We start from the raw sequence: 14,106 nt of genomic DNA, 5'->3' as shown, positions 1-14,106 counted from the left end.
CACCACAAGAAATGGTGTAGCAGAAAGAAGGAACCGGACATTAATGGACATGGTAAGAAGCATGATTAGCAGATCAAGTTTACCTTTATCCTTATGGAGTGAAGCCTTAAAAACCGCTGTGTATATTTTAAATAGGGTTCCACCAAGGTTGTCCCCAAGACACCTTTTGAGTTATGGAAAGGATGGAAACCTAGTTTAAATCATTTACACGTTTAGGGATGTCCAACTGAAGTGAGGGTTTATAACCCACAACTAAAGAAGTTGGATGAGAGAACAATAAGCGGTTATTTTATAGGCTATGCAATTAACTCTAAGGGATTTAAGTTTTATTGTCCTTCTCAGTCTCCTAAAATTGTTGAAGCAAGAAGCGCTAAATTTCTTGAGGAACATGAAGAAAGTGGGAGTGTTTGACTCAAAGGGTGGAATTGGAAGAAATAAGGGAACCACCTGTGGTACCTTTACCTGAACCCACTGAAGAAGTGTCTGAATCAGTGGGAGTGAGAAAATCCTCAAGAATTCGAAAATCAGCAATTTCTAGCGACTATGTTATATATCTCCAAGAGTCTGATTATGATATTGGAACTAAAAGATGATCCATGCTCGTTTTCACAAGCCATGAGTGGAGAAAACTTCACACTTTGGTATGATGCCATGAAAGAAGAGTTAGAATCTATGGCTAAATATAAGGTCTAGGATCTCGTCGAATTACCAAAGGAATCCTCTCCCATAGGTTCCAAGTGGGTCTTTAAAACTAAAAGAGACTCATCTGGTAATATCGAACGATATAAAGCCAGACTTATAGCCAAGGGTTTTACTCAAAGGGAAGGCATTGATTACCATGAAACTTTCTCTCCAGTATCAAAGAAGGATTCATTGAGAATAATCATGGCATTAGTAGCTCATTTTGATTTTTGAGTTACATCAAATGGATGTGAAAACAACTTTCTTGAATGGAGATCTTGAAGAGGAGGTATACATGCATCGGCCTGAAGGATTTTGTGATAAAGACAAAAGTCACCTTATTTGCAAGTTGAATAAATCCATTTATGGGCTAAAACAGGCTTCCCGCCAATGGTATATTAAATTTCATAATGTTGTTTCTTCATTTGGATTTACGGAGAACATCATTGATCAGTGTATATACCTTAAGATAAGTGGAAGCAAATATATTTTTCTAGTCTTATATGTGGATGATATTTTGCTTGCAAGTAGTGACTTGGGATTGTTGCACGAGACTAAACGGTTCCTTATCCAGAATTTTGAGATGAAGGATATGGGTGAAGCCTCTTATGTCATTGGCATAGAGATTCACAGAGATAGATTTCAAAGATTACTTGGATTGTCTCAAAAGGCCTACATTGAAAGAATTCTGGAAAGATTCGGGATGAAGAACTATTCACTTATTGCAGCACCTATAATTAAAGGTGACAAATTCTCATTGAATCAATGTCCACAAAATGCATTGGAAAAGGAGCAAATGAAAGACATTCCCTATCCTTCGCTTGTTCGGAGCCTTATGTATGCACAGGTCTGTACTAGACCTGATATTGCTTTTGCGGTAGGAATGCTTGGCAGATATCAAAGTAACCCTGGTCTTGACCATTCGAAGGCTGGTAAAAGGGTCTTGAGATATTTGCAAGGAACCAAGAATTTTAAGCTCACATACAAATATTCTAACTCATTGGAGGTGATTGAATATTCAAACTCTGATCTGGGTGGATGCAAAGACACTGGTAAATCTACTTCAGGATACATTTTCCTTCTTGCTGGAGGTGTTGTGTCTTGAAGAAGTGTCAAGCAGACCATTGTTGCAACATCCACAATGAAAGCTGGATTTATAGCATGCTATGAAGCTACATCACAGGCGTTGTGGTTGAAAAACTTTATTTCCGGCCTTAGGATTGTCAATTCCATTTCATGGCCATTGAGAATCTTTTGTGACAATTCAACTGTAATTTTCTTTTCTAAGAATAATAAAAGTGACAGCCGAAGCAAGCACATCGACATAAAGTACTTGATGGTTAGAGACTATGTAAAGAAGTAAGATGTGAATTTTGAGCATATTAGTACTACTTTAATGATTGCTGATCCTATGACTAAAGGTCTGCCAGCTAATATTTTCAAGGATCATGTAATGGGGCTTAGTAGCTCAATTTAGTCTTGCTTTGCTTTCTAACAGTTTGTCTAGACATTATGTTTATTTTGATATACATGACAGTGCACACTTTTGTTTTTTCATGTATTATTTGTGATCATTGGATCAATAAAGTTGGACTCTCAATGACTTATATTAAGTTCATTCATAAAGTTGTTAGACACTTTATTAGAATATATTGTACATTTTAATACATGGAAGGAAGTGTTTGTTTAAAAGCATGACCGTCATGATTCGTGTAATAATATATTCTAGTTAAAGTGATTGTCGCATAACTTTTAGTTGAGTGATAAAGTTTATGGTCATATTATATGTTTATCTCTCATAAAGGATTATCTAATTTTAAATATGTGGGCCAAGTGGGAGAATGTAAGAAATTCACCATCTCTTTATAGAGATTTCTTAGTGTGGCCCACATATAAGGTAATTAATTATTTACCTTGTCTCCCAAAGGAAATAATATATTAGATAATATTTTGTAGTTATGCATGTATGGTAGTTTCTTTGATGGAAAGAAATTACCATATATTAGTAGTCCCTAGGGTAATTATAATTTATGGAGAAGTCCCTAGGGCTAAAGTATTTGCCCAAGAGTCCCTAACCTACTTATAAATATGTCTGTGACTCCATCAGTCTGGCATCCTACGATAGGCACAAGCTAGAATATTCCTTAGTTTTTTTCTCAAGGTTCTTCCAAGGAATTCCCTACACCACTTGAACAACTATGACTGAAGGTATGTTCCTATTAATATTCTGCTGCGTTGGCTCTATGTTTGTATTCGAATTTCAACAAGTACTTCACTATAACATCCAAAAATATTCGGAACAAAAAAGACTGTTATATAGAGATTTGACTGTATATACACTTCTATGAAATTATGGCATCATTGCCAAATTTGATAAGCTCGTTTCCAGAACAATCTTCTTTCTACATATTCTATAGATTTATGCTTCATCTCTCAACTTAACCAATCTAGTTACGTTGACTCTAATCCAGACACACTTTTTAGCATGTTGAGGTTATACATGTGTTCTTTCTGCTCCAAGCTTACCCTGTAGCCGGAGCAGAGTGAAAAATTCAAACACAAAGAGATATTAGTCAAGAAACAATTAATAACTGGTATTAATAATTAAAGAAAGCCTTAAAGTAACTATCCATATATAGGCAGAATCTGATAATTAAAATTCTGAATTCGGCAAGATTCCTAATCTAGACAAGACTCTAGTGAATTAGAAGTGCTTGTCTTACATCACAAATCATATCGAATTGTACACCAAACTTCATCATATATATGTCCCAAAGAAGTGCTACGAAATAAGTAGATTTAATTTGCCTTTTCAGTGTCCATTTTATTCTAATCTCGACAGTGAAAGTTACCAAAAGGTAAACACATATTTCGTCTCGTGAATAAAACTGAACATATCACAAACAAGTTTCTACTTAACATTTGTGTGAGCGAGTGGCGGAGCTACCTTTGTTTAAGGAGTGTTAGTTGATACCTCTTTGCAAAAACAATTATATTGTAAAGTTAATTGAATTTTTTTATAGTATGTTATATTTTCTTGTCTTTTCAATTTTTTATTTTATACCTCCTTAATAAAAACTCTAGGTTTGCCACAAAGTGTGAGGACATCCCAATCTAAATAGACTATTTACAAGCCAAACTAATCGCGGCATCTTTGATACAATGGGCATGTTTCTGCTGGTAATTTGAAAGCCGCTAGTTTGTGACCATTGTTCTCATATGTACGTTAGAGTAGTTTGTAAGTACGTGGAAGTCCCACGTCGATGGCCACATGCCATTTAGTTGGCTTTATAAAGTTTGGCTCATTAAGTCCATTAGAATGAACAATTGACATATTTAAAAGGATATGTGTGTTTAAATAAATGACTTGGATTTGACCCTGGATTGGGTCGGATATTTAAATAAAGATTTTATTTTCGTATTTTATTTGGAACATCGTTTTGTTATTTAAAATTTGAATTTAAATTTAAATTTTAATTAATAAAAAAGTTATGACTATTCGTGAAAAGGGGCCTATCTTCAGAAAAGTCTCCTTTTCTTATTTATACTAGATGAGTGCTTAAGCACGGGCCCAACATATTCGAGTCTTGAAATTTTGATACATTACTAATAAAGATATTATGTAGCTATGTAACATCAGATATAATATAGTACAGCACATAGAAGTGACATTGGATTGTTAGAAGGACTCTCCATCGTAAAACAGATTAAAGTGAACAAAAAACCAAGTCACAAAATTCTTGAAATTGTTGATCATCAAACGCGAACAAGCAAATATCTATCTTTACTTCTAGAAGATTTACGAGAGATACAATATTTATTTTCAAGAGTTAAACTTCAACAAATATGAGATTTCTTTGAGGAAACGTGCAACACTCGTAGAGCTAATAAGAGACAAAGCTCACGTCCTACTCCATCCCATTTAACCTGCACACCAATATTAAATGCATTAATGACCACACATTTAAGCCACTAAAACAGTTGATACTGATATTATTTGGCCATCCGAAAGAGATAATATTTTTCTTTTAATGCACTAATCCTATTGGAAAAGGGCTTCTCACCACAGTTAGAGATGTATGAATGCTCCCATACAGTGTATATCAATAACATACACTGTGTTGGAAAAAATATTCTGAGTCATAACTTTGTCAAAGAAATGAATATGTGAAACATAAAACAAATATAATATAAATAGAAATAGTCATTAGTCGAAGTTTATCAATAATTTCAAAGATACAATTTAAAGAACGAGAAAAGATTAAAGAAAGGTCAACACTCCAGGAATAATGTAGCACTTAGAAATAGCAGTGCTCCCTACATATCTTGCACTTCCCAAAACACTTGATATTCCAAAAGAAGAAGAAAAAATAGCAACTCGATTTTGTATCTTCTTACACTTGTCTTCTGAGCAACCATTTACAGATGATGACCAAACATAACGGTTAATGTGTTTGTCATTTTATAGACTGCTCTTGAAACTAATTTATTTTAAAGTCACTATTTCTGAGAGGAGATAAAATGTAGTTGACGTAGGGAAAGAACATTACATAAGTAGAAGGTGATTTACATGCTATTGGAACAATATGTACAATTCACGAAAATATGATAAAGTTTTTATCCCTGTTTGTGTTGCACTATTTTGAGCGATTTATGAGAAATCTAACATAGTTTGGAAAACATCATCGATTAATAAAATCTCCATACCGAAGGAATGCCTGAAATAAATTACCACAATGAGGCCTAGCTCAAGATGTATCAACCTAGCATTAGATTTTACATGAAAAATAATATTGAATTTTTTCCAATTTCCAACTGAGGCTAAGTCAAAATATAAGGAATTAGAAAATTCTCACAACTTAGGAAGAAATAGAGGTTCTTCCAATAGAATAAACCACGTCCTAGTTTTTTTTTCTAAAAAAGAGGAAATACGTCATGTCTTCTTATCAAACATGATGATACAAATTCTCGGCATCTAAAGTTAATGGTTAACATCAGAACAATATCAGAACTTTAGCAGAATATATAGGTCCTATTACCATAAGCAGTCATTTCCTTTTCAACTGAGGGTAACATATATCTTTTGGCAAACAAAAGGAGTAACATATATCTTTTGGTATCTAAGGACAACCGGGTGCACAAGGTATCATGCGTTATGCAAGGTTTGGAGAAGGACCGCAGCCCGAGGAGTGTAATGTAGGCAGCCTACCCTGATGCAAGCATTAGTGACTAATTCCACGACTTGAACCTATGACCTATAGGTCACACGAAGGCAACTTTACTGTTGCTCTAAGAATCCCCTTCAAATTAAAAAAAAATATTAAACTGAAATATTGTACTTCGAAAAGAAGACATGATTTACTTACTAATTTAGAGAGCTTTGTTTTGTGTTCAATACTTAAAATTGAAGTAAAAATACTTTGTCCAAATGGTCCTTCAAAATTAAACTTCTCATGGTAATTAAAGTAATTTCTCTCAATCCAATTGCACCTCCAAACTATAATTAAAGCGATCCATATGTTCTTATACGACAAATTCCAAGATAACTGAGTTGACTTAAACGTGTACCCATTTGACGAACCTGTTGAAGTTTGGCAAAATGCCAAAGTCCCACATTGGTTGGGAGTTAAGTTTGGGGGGATTTTTCCCCTATAAAAGAAGGCCTAATGTTTAGGATTGAAACACACCTCTCATTTGCCTTCTCATCTGTTTAAGGCATTTGTATCTTCTCTCTTTAGTATTATTTCACTTGTATTTTTGGAGTGAAATAAAATATTGGTTGTGTCCGAGGAGTAGGCAAAATTAGCCGAACCTCGTAAATTCTGGTGTTCCCTTTATTGTTGTTTTATTGTCTTATTTATTATTTGGTGGCTGTCATAATTTTTGGTATAGTAGTTGTGACTTATTCACACTATATACATTTGGCTTACGCAACAATTGGTATCAGAGCCAAGGTACTGTCTAAGTATGCTCTGTGGTTGCAGCATAGTCTGATCTTCCACATCAGAAAAGATTTATCTTGGTAACTGAGTCAAGGTTCTGTCTGAGTATGCTCTGTAGTTGCAGCTTAGTCTGATCTTCTACATCAGAAAGGAAATAATCTTGATTTGTGTCGTCAGCTATTAAATAATATTTCTGTCAAATATGGGGGACAATAAACAAGAAGAATCTACATCAAGTGTCAACAATACGTCATCATTGGCATCTTCGCTTATGACAAGAATTGTGTCAAATGCGAAATTTGCGGTAGAAATTTTTGACGGGTCCGGACATTTTGGGATGTGGCAAGGCGAGGTTCTAGATGTCCTTTTTCAACAAGGGCTAGATCTGGCCATTGAAGAAAAGAAACCAGATGTTATTGGAGAAGAAGATTGGAGAATTATCAATCGTGTTGCTTGCGGTACCATTCGATCCTACCTTGCTAGAGAGCAGAAATATCCATACACAAAGGAAACTTCTGCAAGTAAATTATGGAAAGCACTGGAGGATAAATTTTTGAAGAAAAACAGTCAAAATAAATTGTACATGAAGAAGAGACTGTTTCACTTCACCTATGTTCCTGGTACCACGATGAATGAACATATCACCAGTTTCAATAAGTTGGTCACAGATTTGCAAAATATGGATACAACTTATGATGATGGTGACTTGGCCTTAATGTTGTTGGCGTCACTTCCTGATGAGTACGAGCACCTTGAAACTACTCTACTCCATGGAAATGACGAAATTTCTCTCAGAGAAGTTTGTTCAGCTTTGTACAGCTATGAACAAAGAAAGCGAGAAAAACAGAAGGGCGGAGAAGGAGAAGCACTGTTTGTGAGGGGTCGTCCTCAAAATCAAACGAGGACAAAGAAGGGAAGATCCAAGTCAAGATCCAGACCCAGTAAAGATGAATGTGCCTTTTGTCGAGAAAAAGGGCACTGGAAGAAAGACTGTCCGAAGTTGAAGAATAAGGCCAAACATAACAATGGAAAGGCTATTATGGATTCAAATGTAGTTGATTGTGATGATTCAGACTTCTCATTAGTTACAACAGAGTCATCAACATCATCAGACATATGGTTGATGGACTCGGCTTGTAGCTATCATATGTGTCCCAACAGGGACTGGTTCATGGAATTTCAAGAAGGAGAATATGGAGTCATCCACACAGCGGATAACAGCCCTCTTACCTCATATGGCATTGGTTCAATACGATTAAGGAACCATGATGGAATGATCAGAACATTGATAGATGTTCGATATGTACCGGATTTGAAGAAGAATCTCATCTCTGTGGGAGCCCTAGAATCAAAAGGGTTCAAAATCATTGCAGAAAATGGAGTGATGAGAGTATGCTCCGGTGCACTAGTGGTAATGAAGGCTAATCGGAAGAATAATAATATGTACCGCTATCGTGGCAGTACAGTTATTGGGACAGCGACAGTAACATCCAGTGACGACAAAGAGGCAGAAGCAACCAAGCTATGGCACATGCGCTTGGGACATGCTGGAGGAAAATCCTTGAAAACTCTATCAGATCAAGGATTGTTAAAAGGAGTAAAGGCTTGCAACTTGGAGTTTTGTGAGCATTGTGTCAAAGGGAAACAGACAAGGGTTAAATTTGGTACAGCGATCCATAATACTAAAGGCATTTTGGATTATGTACACTCTGATGTTTGGGGTCCTTCCAAAACACCTTCATTGGGTGGGAAGCACTATTTTGTAACCTTTGTTGATGATTTTTCTCGAAGAGTGTGGGTGTATACAATGAAAAACAAGGATGAAGTGCTGGGAATTTTTCTCAAATGGAAGACGATGGTGGAGAATCAAACAGGCATGAGGATCAAGTGTATTCGCACAGACAATGGAGGTGAATACAAAAATGATCATTTCAATAAGGTCTGTGAAAATGATGGCATCGTCCGACACTTCACTGTTAGACATACACCACAACAGAATGGAGTGGCAGAACGTATGAACCGGACCTTGCTGGAGAAGGTACGGTGTATGTTGTCCAATGCTGGCTTGGGCAAAGAATTTTGGGCTGAGGCAATTACATATGCATGTCACCTCATTAATCGTCTACCATCTGCTGCTATTGATGGCAAAACACCATTTGAAAAATGGTACGGAAAACCTGCTGTAGATTATAACTCTTTGCACGTGTTTGGCTCAACTGCATATTATCATGTGATGGAGTCAAAATTGGATCCAAGGGCAAAGAAGGCTATTTTTATGGGAATTACTTCTGGAGTCAAAGGATATCGCTTATGGTGCCCTATGACAAAGAAAGTAATATTCAGCAGAGATGTTACCTTTGATGAATTTGCTATGGTAAATAAGGTAACAGAAGATACCAAACAAAATGAAGGTGCTTCTAAGCAGGTGGAGTTTGAGGGAAAATTTATTTTTCCTACACAAGAAGCAGAGGAGGAAACAAATGAAGATTACCCTCTGGAAGGAGAGCCAGTAGAGGAGATTCCAACTCAGGAATCTCAACAACAACTTGAATCAATAGCAACCAGCAGGCCAAAAAGAACAATAACGAAACCTGTTCGTCTCATAGAGACGGTTGCTTGTGCAACCTCAATTGTAGCTGATGATGTTCCTACTACTTATAAAGACGCTGTTCAAAGTTCAGAAGAAGATAAGTGGAGGATTGCCATGAATGATGAGATACAGTCCCTTCATCAGAATCATACATGGAGATTGGCCAATCTCCCGAAGGGAAAGAAAGCAATTGGGTGCAAATGGGTATTTGCAAAGAAGGAAGGATTTCCTAACCAAGTAGATGTTCGCTACAAAGCAAGATTGGTGGCCAAAGGATATGCTCAAAAGGAGGGAATTGATTACAATGAAGTGTTTTCTCCAGTTGTAAAACATTCATCCATTAGAATTATGTTGGCTTTGGTAGCACAATTGGATTTGGAACTAGTTCAGATGGATGTAAAAACTGCGTTTTTACATGGAAACTTGGAGGAGGAAATCTACATGACTCAGCCAGAAGGATTCAAAGTTGCTGGAAAAGAAAATATGGTGTGCAAACTTGAAAAATCGTTGTACGGATTGAAACAATCTTCTAGACAATGGTACAAGCGATTTGACGAGTTTATGTTGCGGCAAGGGTACAAGAGAAGCAAATACGATCATTGTGTGTATTTGCACAAGCTTAAAGATGGTTCCTTTGTATATCTTCTCCTATATGTTGATGATATGTTGATAGCTTCCAAGAATTCGGAAGAAATTGATAAGTTGAAGATTCAACTGAAGAAGGAGTTCGAGATGAAGGATTTGGGTGAGGCAAAGAAAATTCTTGGCATGGAGATAATTAGAGATAGACGTTCAAAGAAACTCTGTTTATCTCAAAAGGAATATTTGAAGAGAGTACTTCAACGTTTTGGCATAGATGACAAGACTAAGCCAGTTAGTACTCCACTTGCTTCCCATTTTAAGCTAAGTACTACTATGTCGCCAATGGATGAAGCTGAACAAGAGTATATGTCAAAGGTACCATACGCAAATGCTGTTGGTAGCTTGATGTATGCAATGGTTTGCACAAGGCCTGACATTTCACAAGCTGTTGGAGTTATTAGCAGATATATGCACAATCCAGGGAAGGAGCATTGGCAAGCTGTGAAGTGGATTCTACGGTATATTCATAATACTGTAGATGTCGGGTTAGTTTTTGAGCAGGAAGACAATCAGTTTGTAGTTGGATATTGTGACTCAGATTTTGCGGGTGATATGGACAAACGAAGATCAACTACTGGTTATGTGTTTACTTTTGCAAAGGCACCAGTTAGTTGGAAGTCTACTTTGCAGTCAACAGTTGCTTTGTCTACAACAGAGGCAGAGTACATGGCTATTACAGATGCTGTGAAAGAGGCAATTTGGCTTCAAGGATTGCTAAAGGAGCTTGGTGTTGAACAAAAAGGTATCACAATTTTTTGTGATAGTCAAAGTGCTATTCAATTAGCGAAGAACCAAGTTTATCATGCAAGGACGAAGCACATTGATGTTCGGTATCATTTCGTACGAGAAATCATAGAAGAAGGTGGAGTCACGGTGAAGAAAATTCATACTACAGAGAATCCTGCTGATATGCTGACAAAGGTGGTGACTGCGGTCAAGTTTCAACATTGTTTGGATTTGATCAACATTGTTGAACACTGAAGATTGAAGATGAAGACACAACCAAAATTTGTTATTGAGAGAGAATTGAAAATGTGGAATTTTGCCAAGGTGGAGATTTGTTGAAGTTTGGCAAAATGCCAAAGTCCCACATTGGTTGGGAGTTAAGTTTGGGGGGATTTTTCCCCTATAAAAGAAGGCCTAATGTTTAGGATTGAAACACACCTCTCATTTGCCTTCTCATCTGTTTAAGGCATTTGTATCTTCTCTCTTTAGTATTATTTCACTTGTATTTTTGGAGTGAAATAAAATATTGGTTGTGTCCGAGGAGTAGGCAAAATTAGCCGAACCTCGTAAATTCTGGTGTTCCCTTTATTGTTGTTTTATTGTCTTATTTATTATTTGGTGGCTGTCATAATTTTTGGTATAGTAGTTGTGACTTATTCACACTATATACATTTGGCTTCCGCAACAGAACCCACTTAAAACAGAACTTCGTCATATCAAGGTATATCGAATTCAAACACCTGTCTCAAATGAAAAATATCAGCATTCCTAGAATACTTAAACCTTCTTTATTTTATTTTCATTCTAGCATGCCAATTTGTAAGACGATCCTTACATCCAACTAATCTCAACAATCCTCTCATATGCTAAAAGAAAGAAAGAAAAATAATAATTAACAAACACATATATCACTATATTATTACAACATAAAAAGGAAGAAAAAAGAGAAACAACATTAAAAAAAAAAGATGCAACTTAAAATAATTATTTCTTCTTATCATGACAAAGCTTACAAGGAAATAATAAAATAATAGATGTTGAGTAAAATTGAGATAATCAAAAGCTTAGGCATCTTTTAGGTCAAATGTGGCTCGGTGTCTAGTGAAATGATTCGCTTACAATGCTTTCTACTTACTATCAAATGAAAGGAACCTAGCTATAACTACTTAATATGAGTATCTATAGAATCTTTTTTGAATTCTAACTAACATGACATACATAAATATGCCATTTTATTTTAAAATTATTCTGGTAGAGAATCTCCCAACCTCCGATATAACCAAAACAGATACAGGTGATTCATCCAAATGAAATGAAACTCGTTGATGATCCTCCATGACTAAAAGATCATTTTTGGTTGTCATTTTCACAAACATGCCAAAAGTATTTCAAAAACTTTTACATTATATGTAAAAGTATTAGAATCTTAAAGGCATATAAAGTTTAGCTGAGGGATTCAAAAAGTAAAAGACATGACAAACAACTTACCGTGAAGGGTGAATCTTTAGAATGAAAATCCATCATATATTTTGGTTCTTTCGAGCTTAGACTTAAGATTTCACCTGATATAAAGCGTCAAGAATCAAGAAGGAGATAAGAAACCCGATCGTAACAATAAGTAATCCCTGAGGAAATACTTCAAAAAATGGATATTACAAAACAGTAAGACAAAAGGAAAGAACTACCAAAGCAATTCAAGAACCTCACTTTGATAATTTAGATGCAATTAAAGAGCGGTCAAAGTGTTAAGGAGAAACCAATTCGATAAACCCCTCTCATCCCTGCAAATTTCTGGAACAGATGAAAAAACACACAAACAAAAATTTCGAAAATAAATATAATTCAAAAACTCTCAGAGAAAAAGAAAATCATAATTAAACCCCATAAGACAATTGCAAGATAAAATTCTCATACACAGAGGCAGATTTAGGATTTGGAAGTTACGGGTGCCATTATTTATATATATATATATATATATATATGTATGATTCACACACCTACCACTAGCCAGAAAGACAGAATATGACAACTAGATGATTCAGTTATTTTTTGGTTATTCCAATTAGGTCTTTTATTTAAAAAAAAGCCAAAGAAGTTCAATTTTAGTTCAATTTTTACGTTTGGTTTACTATTTTCTAGGATAAAATAGCCAAAAAAAAAATAATTTTATGAAAGTACGCCTCCATATAGAAAGTTTTCTTAAAGAGTAGCTTAATTACTAGTATATAATTTTTGTTTGATTTTATTAATTGATTATTATTCTTGGTTTAATTTTTTTAATTTAATTATTGAGTTATATCACAATTATTTTCAAAGCCAAAATTTTGAAATTAGCAATCTATGAGAATCAACTTAAAACTTCTTTTAATCATGAATTTTTTTAAAAAATCAACAAATGATACTGTTCAATTTATACTCCAATATATAAATTAGTAATATTGTATCACTAAAAAAAGAAACTATATATTACTTAGAATTTTAAAATTATGCATCGAAAGAAATTGCTTATGAAACAATATAATTGTAGGAAATAAAATATAGGCTAATGTAAATAAATTTAAAAAAAGAAAGAAGATGGAAGATTTACTAGCAAATAACGAGAAAAAAAAACGAGAAGAAAAAAAGAGTAAAATGAAAGAGGAGGAAGAAGAAGAGATGAGGAACCCAGTAGAGAATGAAGGAAATTTAGGGTTAATAAGTACGAAAAAGATTTTAAAACAAAACAAACAGAAAAGTGCTGCTAAAGGGAATTGAACCAAGACGCATACGATTAATGAGAAACTTCAGCACCGACGCCGAACCATGGCACCCACACAGAGTTTCTGTTATCAGGGTGACACTTTTTATATATAACTCATTTTACATAGAAATTAATATATTTATTTAGAATTTCTGCTGCAGCGTGCGGGTGGCGTACCACCCCAATCCTATAAGGTAGATCCGCCCCTGCTCATACATACAGAAACAAATAAATAGATATTCCAAATGGAAATAAGGAAAATAGAAGTAGGCACATGAGTTTTAAGTTGACACGACAAGAATGACAAAAGGACATCATTATGGAGAAACCTTCTTTCAAGAACTATAAAAATCATATAATTAATAAAAGGGCAGTTGGTACTCAGCTGAAACTACAACCAAAGAGGCTTGAATCATGGATTAATTGCCACCCAATTAAGAAGATGAAGAGATTCGAGCAAAAAATTGAAGGAACATTTCTTTGTGAAAAGAGATGAAAGACCCGATGTTTCTAGATCTACCATCAGTGTGTTGGAATGGAAACTTGAAGTGAGCAAGCAGTGGACACCTAAAACATTTTATTTTTATTCATCTTACCAATTTAACCTTTCATAATTAATGTAATTACAATTTTACCATTGGTCGACCACACTTGACTTTTCTATATAATAAATATATAAAATATAAATATAAAAATACGGAAGACATCCTAGAAGTAGAGTATTCAAGTTGCACGTATGTTTCAGGCTTTGTTGTATCCTGATAGAGAATTGCTTGTAATCCCTA

At 35.0% G+C, this 14,106-nt stretch overlaps 1 long non-coding RNA gene across 1 annotated transcript; it reads right to left on the bottom strand.

Moving 5' to 3' along the window:
* Positions 1–4,324: 4,324 nt before the first annotated feature.
* Positions 4,325–13,864, bottom strand: LOC107812117 (uncharacterized). Its single transcript, XR_001654075.2, has 3 exons — positions 12,289–13,864; positions 12,070–12,143; positions 4,325–4,608 (listed from the first exon to the last, which is right to left on the bottom strand). It is a non-coding gene; the product is annotated as an uncharacterized LOC107812117 (long non-coding RNA).
* Positions 13,865–14,106: the final 242 nt, after the last annotated feature.

Source organism: Nicotiana tabacum, chromosome 1, assembly GCF_000715075.1.
Source record: "Nicotiana tabacum cultivar K326 chromosome 1, ASM71507v2, whole genome shotgun sequence".
Lineage (NCBI taxonomy): Eukaryota > Viridiplantae > Streptophyta > Magnoliopsida > Solanales > Solanaceae > Nicotiana > Nicotiana tabacum.
The sequence above is the reverse complement of the archived record's forward strand: the minus strand, read 5'-3'. Positions and strand labels throughout refer to the sequence as shown.